Source organism: Rattus norvegicus, chromosome 10 (assembly GCF_021556685.1).
Source record: "Rattus norvegicus strain SHRSP/BbbUtx chromosome 10, alternate assembly SHRSP_T2T, whole genome shotgun sequence".
Taxonomy (NCBI): domain Eukaryota; kingdom Metazoa; phylum Chordata; class Mammalia; order Rodentia; family Muridae; genus Rattus; species Rattus norvegicus.
In genome coordinates, this window is record NC_141543.1 from 107221530 (window position 1) to 107234275 (window position 12746).

The following is a 12746-nucleotide window of genomic DNA, read 5'->3' on the forward strand; positions in this document are numbered from 1 at the left end:
GCTGGGACCTGAGCCCAGGGCCTGGCACAAGGCAGGAAGCACTGTATCCTTAGGGTAGTTTTCCAGCTCTAACACCCTGTTTTGTCTTAAAAGAAGAAAAAACAAACAAAATCAAAAATCAAGTTGGTAAGCGGGAGCCTTGGAAAGCTGGCTATTGATCGCCTGCTACGTTTGTTCTGTCAGTTACGTTAGCCATCTCCTCTGCACTATACCTGCCGTCTAACACACTGAAAGGTTTGTTCAGGGAGCTGCAATGGCAACGATGAGGAAGAAAAGCCAATCTGCGACCTCAGGGAACATGAAAATAAAAGAATATAAACAATGAGATAAAGTAGTTACTGAATCCGAGCTGAACATGAATTCAGATTAATGACACCAAATCAGCCACATGCAGGAACAACTTGAAGTAATCCAAAAGAGAGCAAGACGGGCAGAATGGCTCAATGAGTGAGTCCCCTCTAGCACAGTCATCCTCGACCTTCCTAACACTGGGACCCTGTAACACAGATCTTCATGTTGTGGTGGGCACCATAAACTCATTTTTTGTTGCTAGTATAGAACTATGTTTTTTGCTACCGATATGAATAATAATGTAAATATCTGTATTTTCTGATGATCTTAGGTTACGCCTGTGAAAGGGGTGCTCGACAACTTCCCCCCCATCCCCAAAGGGTCACCACCCACCCACAGGGGGTGCTCTGCTGCTCTGGTGCAGAAACAACAGTTGTCCGACCACATTCTGTTCGCTGCTCTCTGCCAGGCTACACACAGCCCTCCTGTGATAGAGCCACTCCGGGTTTAAATGACAAATACCAAGTACATGCCTTTGGACAGCTGGCCCTGACTGGATCAAGCAGCCAGCATCTCTTACAGATAAATGATCAGCTGGTAATGTCACTCTACTGCAGAGGCTCCAGTCTCACAGACAGACAGGGACAGGCTGTGTGCCTTGCACCCAACACAAGGCCTGTTTGGATAAAGGAGTTCACTTCAGATTTGTCTCCACCATTCAGACATCTGAGACACTTGTCCCCAGGTGATGATACAGGAAAACTGGAAAATAAATCAATAGCCAGCAGCAAGGCAAGTGCTATGAGGGCCAGGGAGCGGGCTCAGTGGACATGTTTCTTGTCAGGCCTCAAGACTTGATTGACCCACAGACCCTAAGGTGGAAGGAAAGGAACTTATCTCCAAGCTGCCCTCTGACCCTACATGTGTGTCACAGCATGCGCACGCACACATGCACACACACACACACACACACACACACAGATCAAATGTGTTTTTATTTATAGGTGTGTTTCCCTATGTCCATGTGGGTATCCCTGGAGTCCAGAGAGGGACTTAGATCCCCTAGAACTGAACTGAGGTGTGCGCTGCCTGCCATGGGTCCTGGGCACTGACCTCAATCCTCTGCAAGGCCAAGTGCTCTTAACTGCTGGGCCACCTCTCCAGTTCGTGCAAATTAAAAAATGTGAGTGTTTGGTATTTTATTTTATGGAAAGTTACAGGGCTCATTAGAAATTGGTAGTGCACAGAAAAAATAATTGAAATTTGGGTCTGGAGAGATGGTTTTGTGGTTAAAAGCACTGGCTACTGTTCTGAAAGACCCAGGTTCAATTTCACAGTACCCACATGGTGGCTTCTAACTGTCTGTAACTATGTGTCCCAGGGGATCTGAAGTTCTTTTATGGTTCTGAGGGCAAGCATCAGCCATGCATGTGGTACACAGACATACATGCAGGTACACAGACATACACGCAGGCAAAACATCTATACACAGAAAATTAAATAAATTAAAAAGAAGATAATTACGACTTCCTAGGCCAGAGAGAGGAATAAATAAGTCCCCGAGTGCTATCACCTGAGATGCATACAAAGTAGACGACTGATTACCAGCTCATACCTACACACCACCTCCCAATTAATAATCAGTGAAAGAATATATAGAAACCTTCAGGCATAGTGAACTCTGTGATACAAAAGTCAGAGTGCGGGAGAGCTTCAGACGTAATCACACACAAAAATGGAGTCAAAAGACACCTCTCCAGGCAGATGCTGTGAGGAGGATGATCTAGTGTAGTCTGGCAACGAGGATAGGGAATTTAAGGGAGAGCAAAGAGGAAGATGTAACAGAGCAAGAGACCAAGTGAAAGCCCCTGGGCACTGAAGGTCCAGTCAGCACCCTGGGCACGGGCACGAAGCCGCATCACTGGCCCTGCACAGCCTAGAGATGGAAAGAATGAGTCTAAGTGAGTCTGAGTGAGCTGGCAGGAAGTAGAGCCCCCAGGAGACAGACAGGGAACTGAACCATAGCGCGCAGGCTTTAAAGGGCAGAGTAGAGACTCAGCCTTTATGATGCCCCTGGCTGGCACAGACCTGAGGGGCCACGAGGGCATCAGGAAGCCCAGGTTATTAAGTAAGCATCCACAGTAGCAAACTAGGCAAGACAGGAATCTCAGAGTTGATAGAGCTCAGAGGTGAAGAGCACTGGCTGCCTGCTCTTCAGAGGACCCAGGTCCAGTTCCCAGTACCCACATGGTGGTTTACAACCCTGTGTAATGGCAGTCCTAGGGCATCTGACACCTTCTTCTGAACTCTGAGTGTAGTGGGCACATACATGGTACCTATGCATACAACACACAAGTACATCCTGAAGAAGATGAGAAGTTGACCAGGCAGAGGCAACTCTACCTGTTCTGAAGTCTCCACAGCGAACATTAAAAATCATATGCAGTGTTTAAAGAATCTAAATTTGCTTCTCTGTCCCTAACAACCCCACCTCACCCTCCTATGATGGGGACGGTGCCTGGGGCCCTGAACACTTCAGGCCGCTGCTCTGCTGTTGAGCTGCCCAGCACTCTGCTCTATGCTTTAAAAACACCACTTTAGAAACAAGCCAGTATATATTAACTATGCACAGTAATACGTTCTGCATGCATCCTCCCATGTATGCACAATATATTTTGGTCATATTCAGTCATCCCCCCCCTTACCCCCTTGTCTCTTTCCTGAGCCCCCTCTTCCTCTCGCCTGACCTAGTTTGCCTCCTTTTGCCACGAGAAAACACTGACTAAAAGCAATTTGGGGAGGAGAGGGTCCATGGTAAAGAGAAGTGAAGGCAGACAGGTACCCGGAGGCAAGAACTGAAGCCGAGATGTAAAGGACATGGCTTACACCTGCCTGGCTGCCTTCCTTATACAGGCCAGGCCCACAGAACTACCTCAGAGCTCTCCTCTTCTCAGAGATGTCAAGCTGACAAATGACACTGCCCACAACACCAACTAACCCCAATTCTACTTTCATTTTTGTCTGGGGGGTGTGAGTGTGGCCAGCGTGTTTCAGTGGATTTGGTTCACAGGAGCTTGGGCACCTGTCAGGGCCCACAGCAATGAAAAGAAGGTCTCTCCCCTCTTAGCAACCATTTACATGAAGTCTCAAGGAAGGGTGGCTGTATAAACCCTTCCCACTACCCCCACACTCCTCCTCCTCTTCTATTTATTTACTTTATGTGTATGAGTGCTTTGCCTGCCTGTACATACGTACATATGTATGTGTATTCACGGTGCCTAAGGAAGTCAGATAAGAGCCCCTGGAACTAGAGTTACAAACAGTTATGAGCCTTCATTTGGGAGCTTGGAACCAAGCCCAGGACCCCTGCAAAAACAAGGATTATTAACCACTGAGCCACCTCACCAGCCTGCTGACATTGCCTTAAAAAAGGTAATTTAAAATCGATCTCTGGAGTGCTCCACTTTAGCACACCCTAATTCACGTTGTGTCTTATAAAATATTCTTTCTTTTTCCAAAAAATGGACACCCCAGACTTGCAAGAGGACCATGAGTACAAACCTTTTCATTCGGAAAACAGGCGTGAGAATTCAGGCTGTGACAACCCTTCCTGAGTGTCTCCAGTGGGGCCGTAGACAAACCTAAGGACAGCCAGGCAGGGTAAATTACACCTCCTTTTACGGCTGCAGTGGAGGCGGTCCTGCTGATTGCCACATTTAGGGCCTCCTGCAGGCAGCTGCGGGGGCCAGAAGGAATAAAGTTCCTGACAGGGCTGGGGGCAGGGACGGGAGAAGACCACCACACTGCACTTGGCACGTCCCAGATACAACAAGCCTCTCTGCTTGCCCTATAGTTCTCTAAGCACCTACACACTGGAAGTGGGGAAAATCAGCACTTTGGGTGCACAGAAATGTCACAACCCACAGAGAAGACAAGGATTAGAAACACTAATAACAGGAGGTGTTAATGCAAACAGTGGGGTGTCAGAACCTCAATTCTAGGCCACAAGAACAACGCCCTGCTCTCATGTCTATCTGAAAGGGAACTGTGTGTGCTATGGTGCTCAACAGACCAGCCACAAGGCCTGCAAAGCAAAGGGTGACCAGCACCAGAGTAATTCACTCCCTTCACCCAAATGACAAGTAGTTTCTCAAATTATAAGGATCAGACACTGTGTGATCAACTACGGTGTGACTACTGTGTCCAGCTGCTCAACAGAGAATCACTCAGCTTCTGTAATCCTTCGTCCACACAGAGAAAGAAGGGCTTTGTGTCGTGCGTGTCTATTTTTAGGAGACTTAGTGCAATTTTCATTATTAAACTTACAGCCTACAGCACTGGGAGGGGAACGGGTTAATCTGGTTTTTAAATCGTGCTTTCATGGCTTTCTGTACTCTTAAGATTTCAAATGGCCACTTCTAGCCTTCTAGTTCAGGTATGGACTACAATGTCTTGGGATGTTAAATTTCACTTTCACTCACCTGAAGCAATTGTCTGCTACCCTAGGCCTCGTCTATTTTCAGCTCCTGAGACACTGCTAAATAAGCTCACCCTTTCTTGTTTTATCTGAACTCTGGCTGGCTGGTTCTACTCAGCTGTTCTCGCTCAAACTCCTCTCCAAGCTGACTGGTTCAATCCGGTGTCTATCTGTCCCTCTCTCTCTGTCTGTCTGCCTGCCTGTCTGCCTCTCCTGAACTGCCCTGCTTGGCCTCATACTAACTCTGGCAATCTGTTCTAATCTTCTGGCTTTTTCTTAATCTCTGCCTCCTACTGTCTTCACCTGTGTTTAGCTTGTTCTCTCTGCAACCTGTCTCTGTAAAACTCTCCCAGTAAAAAACCTCTTCCTTCTTCTCTCTGCAATGCTCTCTCATAAGTAGCCCCTCTTCCTCTCTCTTCTCCTGAGAGTTGGGCATATTGTATTCTGTCAAATCTTTTTCTTCTTCTTCTTCTTCTTCTTTTTTTTTTTTTTTTCGGAGCTGAGGACCGAACCCAGGGCCTTGTGCTTGCTAGGCAAGTGCTCTACCACTGAGCTAAATCCCCAAACCCCAAATCTTTTTCTTTTCGTCACTTTGTCTGCCACTCAAGACATCACTTTCAAACATGGGTGCTTCCTTCTACAAACTAACTTAACCTTCATTGTTTGGGATTAAAAGCATGTGCTAAGGGCACTGACTGCTCTTCCAGAGGTCCTGAGTTCAAATCCCAGCAACAACATGGTGGCTCACAACCATCTGTAATGGGATCTGATGCCCTCTTCTGGTGTGTCTGAAGATAGCTACAGTGTGTTCACATACACGAAATAAATAAATCTTTAAAAAAGAAAAGAAAAAGTGTGTGCTACGAGAAGAGCCACATTACAACTAGAAACAGTTTCTTTCAGTCTTGGGTCCCACGTGATCAAATATCCCGCAACATATGAGGCTGAAGCAGGAGGCTCACCACCACAAGTTCAAGGCCAATGGGACCCTCCCCCGCCATACACAAACGGGGTGGGGAGGTACTCCCACATGAACTGCTACTTCAGGGTAGGGGCGAATGTAAATGCCAAAATGCCAACGTGGTTTTTGTTTTATTTACAATTGAGAAAATGGCTCCAGAGCTTAACTACATTATCAACAGATAATCAATACTTACTTCCAAACCATGGGAACTGGAGTAGTTTTTGTTGCTGTTTGGTTTTTGTTTCTGTGTGTTTTGTTTTTGTTTTTTTGTTTGTTTGTTTGTTTGGCTTTTAAATTTTGTTTTGCTTTGTTTCAGAAAGACACGTTTCTCTGTGTATCCCTGGCTGTCCTCAAACTCAGAGATTTATCTGCCCCTGTCTCTGGGTGCTGGGATTAAAGATGTGTGGCAGCACTGCCCGGTGGGAATCAGCCTTTATGTATGTCTGGAATAGTCTTAGTAATTTTAAGCTCATCACCACACATGGTTCTCTCCACCTACACAGTAGCTCGAAACCAGCTACAACTCTAGTTCCAGATCACAAGTCTGCTCCCTGGCTTACTGGGCACTTCCTGTGGTGCACAGACAGACAGACACACGGGTGAAACACCCATATACATAATAAATAAAGACATGGTTCAGAGGGAAAGAACATCTTTTGTCCTTTCTGAGAAACCAAGTCCAAACCCCAGCATGCACAGGGTAGTTCACAACTATACAAGTTCCTAGGGGTTTCAACACTGTCGTGTGTGTGTGTGTGTGTGTGTGTGTGTGTGTGTGTGTGTGTGTGTAAAATAAATCTAGAAAAAAATTAAAGATTCTTCACAAAAATCTAAACAACAACAAAACCACAAATAAACAGTAAGTAGACACTGGAGGCTGTTCTTTGGCCTCCTGCATGAACGCATGCACATGAAAGGACTGCTTTGGCCTGGCACAGTACATCTGCCAGGATGAGCGGCAGGAAAGCTCTGGGCCTGAGGCAGGAACTTACATAAGCAGACCATGCCTCAAACTAAGTTTTGCCAACTGGCTTCATTTAAAAGGAGGAAGGGGCTGGAGACACAGTTCTGGTTCCTAGCACCAACACATAGCTCACCACTGCCTGTAACTCCAGTCTTGGGATCCACGCCCTCTTCTGATTCCCTCAGGCACCAAGTATGTCGTGTACCTAATGCACATACGTACAGACAAATGCCTACAGACATAAAAGTAAACATTTTTTTAAAGGAGAAAACAGACTAAGCTGTTAAGGGGCCAAGACAAAAGAATGGCTGTGTCATGGGAAGAGGAAGTGGTAAGATGAATGGCCAGAGAACTTGACTTTGTTGGATTTCTTTTCTTTTTTTAAAGATTTATTTATTTATTATATATAAGTACACTGTAGCTGTCTTCAGACACACCAGAAAAGGGCATCGGATCCCATTATAGATGGTTGCGAGCCACCGTGTGGTTGCTGGGATTTGAACTCAGGAAGAGCAGTCAGTGCTCTTAACCACTGAGCCATCTCTCCAGCCCTGGATTTCTTTTCTTTTCTTTTCTTTCTCTTTTTCGAGACAGTCACTCTGTAGCTCAGGTTGGCTTTGAACTCAAAACAATCCTCCTGCTGCAGTCTCCAGAATGAAGGACTACAGTTGTAAGACGCTCACAGAGCTGAGACACTCACCTACAATGTCACCTTGAATCCTGTCAGTTTACTCCCAGCTGCCTGGTCATCAGGAAGTACTGCTACTGCTTCCCTGCAGCTCTAGGCTCACATCACATGGACTATGCAGATTGTGTACAGTGAGGGACCTGTGCTGAGCATCTTGGATGCCGTTCCACAGGAAGTCCACCTAGGGCTCAGCACCAAGAGCAAACCATTCCAAGTCTGCCATAAACCAAGCAATCCAGCTACAAAGATGATCAGAGTTAGGGGCTGGTGAGATGGCTCACTGAGTAAAGGCGCTGGCTGCCAAGCCTGAGGACCTGAGCTGGAACCTAGAACCTGAAGGAAGGTGAGAAAGCCCTAAAGTTTTCTGACTCCCATACACATTCACAAACACCCCAAAGCAAGCAAATAAAAACGAACAATTACAATGCACTGAGCAATGCTGACTTCCAGCTTATGGGGTTTTCAGAGAAAAAGGAGAGTACCTGTAAGTTTGTTTTTTGTATTTACTTCTGTGTGTGAGTGTTTGTCTACATGGATAAATGTATGCCCACCACAAGGGTGCCTGGTACCCACAGAAATTACAAGAAGTCTATCGGCTCCCTGGTAATTCGAATTGCAGGTGATTGTGAGCTGCCATGTGGGTGGTGCTGGGATCCAACCCAGGTACTTCTGAGCTATTTTTCCTGTCCATCCATTCATCATCTGGTTTCCCAGTGTAGCCCTGGCTGTCCTAGAACTCACTCAGTACACCAGCCTGACCTTGGGCTCCTAGAGAGCCCCATGCTCTCTGCCTTCTGAGTGTTGGGATTAAACACACGTGTCACCACCACCGGGCCTTGTTGTTGTTGTTTTGTTTTTAATTTATTTATTATGTTTACAGTGTTCTGCCTGCATGTGTGCCTGCAGGCCAGAAGAGGCCATCAGATCCCATTACAGATGGTTGTGAGCCACCATATGGTTGCTGGGACTTGAACTCAGGACCTCTGGAGGAGCAGTCAGCACTCCTAATCACTGAGCCATCTCTCCAGTCCCCTTGTTTTATTTTTTTAAGGTCTGACTATATAACCTTGGCTGTCCTTGAGCTCAGATCTGCATGCTTCTACCTACTGACTACTGGGCTTAAATGTGTTATACCATCTCTTATAAAAATCAGCTATCAAAGATATACTACTCTACTATTTATATATTGCTGGATATGTTATTTATGACTCGTTCCCACCTCTAGACTCTAAGAAGCAGATTTCACCCCTCAGTGGAGAAATCAACCCTAGCCAAGAAGGCAAGCTCCAGCTTACTCCCTGCCAATTACCCAGGACACACGGGAGTCAGGAGGCATCCCTGTAGATACTTTTAACCCTGTTGATTTGACCAAGATGCTATAGATACAAATATCGAACACTTTTCATTTTATAAGCTGAGTAAATAAATTGCTGGGTGTGAAGACCAACAGAACAGGAACAAAAGCTCTGTCTGCCTTTGTTTTTCCGGCCTATCAGGCTCCCAGGCTTTGTCCTGAATTTAAATATTCTAAACCATGTGTGCCCCCGCGTACTTCGTCAACTGTCTGAGTTCAGGATGCATCCAGTTGACTGTGCTCCAGCGTGGGTACCTAAGTACAGTGGTGAGGGGGCCGATCTTCAAAAGGGCAGAACAGCCCCCCACCTCCAGTTGGGCTCACCCAGTTACTAATGCTGACGGCTGAAGTGCCACAGTTAAATGCTAGCTGCTCCCACATGGAGGGGAGAGGAGAGGAAGGAAAAAAATAGTAAGTCTAAGGGACAGAGGAGAGAAAACCAGAGCTGTGTGAGATAGACAATAAAAGACAGCAGGGAAACGTGATGAAGTGATTGCTCTGTGAGCCCAACAGGGAGTACACCGCTGCTCCCCTTTAAAAGCCTGGTGGGCACATCCAGGACAGCACAGGCCATACCCTACCCCGACACAGAGCAGGTTCTTAGGGGACAGGGAAAGCACTTTCCAGGCACAGAGGTGGGTTTCTAGTTTGAGAGTCAAGAAACCCTTGCAAAGATTTTAACCATAATGCCTCAACTAAATTTTCTCATCTGGTCACAGTGCACCCTAATGCTCAGCCATAAACATGTGATTTCAGGTAAACTCTAAGTCAGTGACAAAGAGGAAGTCACTGGTCTCCTGTGTGGCAGTACTTCTGCTTTTTTCTTTTTATGTGTGCGAGAGTTTTGCTTGCGTGAATGTACACACATGCATGCTCAGTGCCTTGGTATTCAAAAGAGTGTATGGTCCCTGGAACTAGTCAGACAGTGGTGAGCTGCCATGTGGGTGCTGGTAATTGAACTCTTGTACTCTGGGAGAGCAGCCAGTGCTCGTTAACCAAGCCACCAGCTGCAGTACTGCCTCCACCTAGGCACTGCATGCACTGTAGTGAGCGCAGTGGAAAGAACACAGGACAACCACTTGGCCATTGTTCTAGGAATCCCAAAGTACAATCAACACAGGAACAACTTTTGCAAAACGCTTTACAACATCTTGCTCTTATGAAATCACAGGTATAAATTTCTGTTGAGTTTGTCCTGAGGGGTGTTGTGATGCGTATACCAGGAAACTATCTAACACACCAATGAGTCACATGATCTATTTCTATATGATGAACTTTTGATGTGACGGCAAGGAGGAGCATTCCATGACACCACTCGCCTCTTCTGGACATGCCCGGAATTCCTCAAGGGTCCCTTTATCTTGTAAGTCCAGGCCTCCCACTTGCTACAAAGGCTCTTCTGCTGAGCCATATGACCAGCCCAGACTCTCTCTTGGGTAGCTCTTGCTCTGTGATTTCTCTTTAGCCAGTGATGGGAGCACATGCTTGGTAAGGTAAACACACACACACGCACGCACGCACGTATTGCTCCTGTCTGACAAGCAGCTCAAGCTCAACCATACCCAATCAGAAAGCATGACGTTCCAAAGACTCTCTCTCCAGATACCTTTCCCAATCCATAGTCTTTGCCAGTCTCCCTCGACCGCTTCTAAGACCGATCCCTTCTATCCTGCAAGTAGATGACCTGTTACATCATGTCCACAGGAAGAACACAACATTCTTAGAGATTTCCTGCCTCTATAATTCTGTGACAATTTCTTACTTAAAATGTAAGTGTGTTTTTTTAAAATGTGTGTTATTATTTCCAAACCCTTCCATTCACACTCTTCAAAGAACCAGGTCCCAGGCAGGTGCAGTGATGCACGCTCATGACTTCTAAGGCAGAGGCATCCAAGCTACAGTGGGACCTTTTCTTAAAGTGGGGGGCAGTGGGTACCACGAAGCAAATCTAAAAGCCTAACACTTGGGAAGCAGGAGAACCAAACTGAAGGCCCACCTGCCAACAGAGCACAACAAACAAACAAAATAGCTCTTCCTGGGACCCAGAACGCCTTGATGGCAAACTTCCTGCTTCTCCAACTTCTGCCACTGCTTTCCCAAGGAAGCGTCCTTGCGCTGCCCATGGTCTTTGGCTGTACCTTGGCATCTCCACCTAGAATGCTGCTGTCTGTTCAGTGTTTATTTAGGCCATGACCTGTGATCACCCACTGTCCCTTCTCGCCCCCAGGACCCACATATACCACATTCAGTCAAGTCAAACCATCTGTAGCACCAGTGTGAGCCCCAGTCATTCTCCACAGTGCTCTTCACCTCATCATACAGTTTAGAAGAATGAGTTGATTTCTCTTGTCATAAAGAAAATAATTTATACTGTGCATGGTGGTGCACAGTGTAATCCCAGCTCTTAAAAGACTATGACATGAAGATTTAAGTTTGGGGATAACCTTGGCTACAATATTAGATACTGTCTCGAACCAAACAGAAACACAATTTATTTTTATCATGAGCAGAACTCATGACATTTTAGGCAGTTGCCCCCTCAAGGCTCTGTAATGTGAGCAGTAGCATCCTGCTTCTACAGAGGAAGAATCTAAAATTCTGTGGGGCTGGCACGATGGCTCAACGGGTGAGGATAACTCGATAATTAAACATCTTGATCACCCTGATAACTTGAATTCAATCTTGTGATGTCCACTTATGGGCTGTGCCATGTGTGCACCTGTGCATGTGCACACATAAGGAAAAAGAAAAAGAAAAACAAAGAAGGAATAGAAGGCTTCTCCAGGGAGGCCCAGTAACTTGTAAATGGGAGATGTAGATGGGAACCAAGATCTGACATCCAGAGCCCACGGCTCGCTGCTGCTAGGATACAGTCCCTCCACCTACCCCGCCCCTGAAGACTGTTGTCCACAGGTCACACGGACTTTTGGTCATCTGGCTGGTTTCCTGGTAGTTTTACATTTGAGGGTCAGAGGTGTGCATGTGTGTGACAACGCATTTATCATCTATTCAGGCCTGACCTGAAAAGGGAGTGCTCTTTTCACTTTCTGGAAAGCAAATCAGTCTAAATGTATCATAATTAGTGTTTTGTATTTTCTTTTCCCCATGAACCACTGTGTAGAGAAAATTTAATCCAGCAACATGGCTGCTCTGGCCAGGGATGTGATCCGGCTGGAATGCAGACACATCACAAACCTTTAATCCTCTGGCTGGAATCCCAACCAATGAGGATTAGTTGAGGGGCACATAAAGTGACAAATCAGAGAGATTTAACAGAATGAGTCAGAGACAGGATACACCCAACTCTCAGGAGAACAGACAGGAAAGAGGCTACTTAAAGAGCAGCGAGGGAGAGGGAGGGAATGGGATGGAATTCCGTCTTTCCAAGCAGCCAAGCTTGGAAAGTCAGAAGCCAAGAGAGGACAATCTGGGTCGATCAGCTTGGAGAGGAGTTTGAATAGTTGGAGAATAGTTGAGTTGAACCAGCCACCCAGAGTTCACAAAGAGCTAGAAAGAGTGAGTTTGCAGCAAGTTTCAGAGGCTGAAACATTCTAGGCCTAGGTTAACTAAAAGGCTGGAAATTAAAACCTTCAAGGTCAGGACCTGGAGATTAGATTGTACAAGGCTACAAGCTTCTAGGCCTAGGCCTAGGGATAGAGAGAAACACTCTGGGCTCACCCCAAGCCATGTATTCGTAAAGCTTGGGTACAGCTCTCATCTCCTCATTCATCTGAGAAAATAAAAGCGACATTTCCACTTACACCATTGTGACGGCTTATGCAGTGCATGCTGGGTAAGCACTACCACGAGAGAGCTACAACCCCAGCTTCTTTGTTGGTCTTGGCAGATTTGTGCCTGTTATCTAAAACTTCTCAGGGCAGATCACGAAAAAGGATCAAACTAATGTGGTTGGCTTTTCCTCTCTATTGGCCATCTTTATTTTGTACATCCTCTGGCAATTCTAGTAACAGGGATTGCTATAATGAGATGATGAGAGCTTCACAAGCT

At 46.2% G+C, this 12746-nt stretch overlaps 1 protein-coding gene and 1 long non-coding RNA gene across 2 annotated transcripts in view; both read right to left on the minus strand.

Moving 5' to 3' along the window:
* Grb2 (growth factor receptor bound protein 2) overlaps window positions 1-12746 on the minus strand; it is a 68721-nt gene that overhangs the window by 25678 nt on the left and 30297 nt on the right.
* Window positions 5241-8576, minus strand: LOC148003182 (uncharacterized). Its single transcript, XR_015632273.1, has 2 exons — window positions 7230-8576; window positions 5241-5459 (listed from the first exon to the last, which is right to left on the minus strand). It is a non-coding gene; the product is annotated as an uncharacterized LOC148003182 (long non-coding RNA).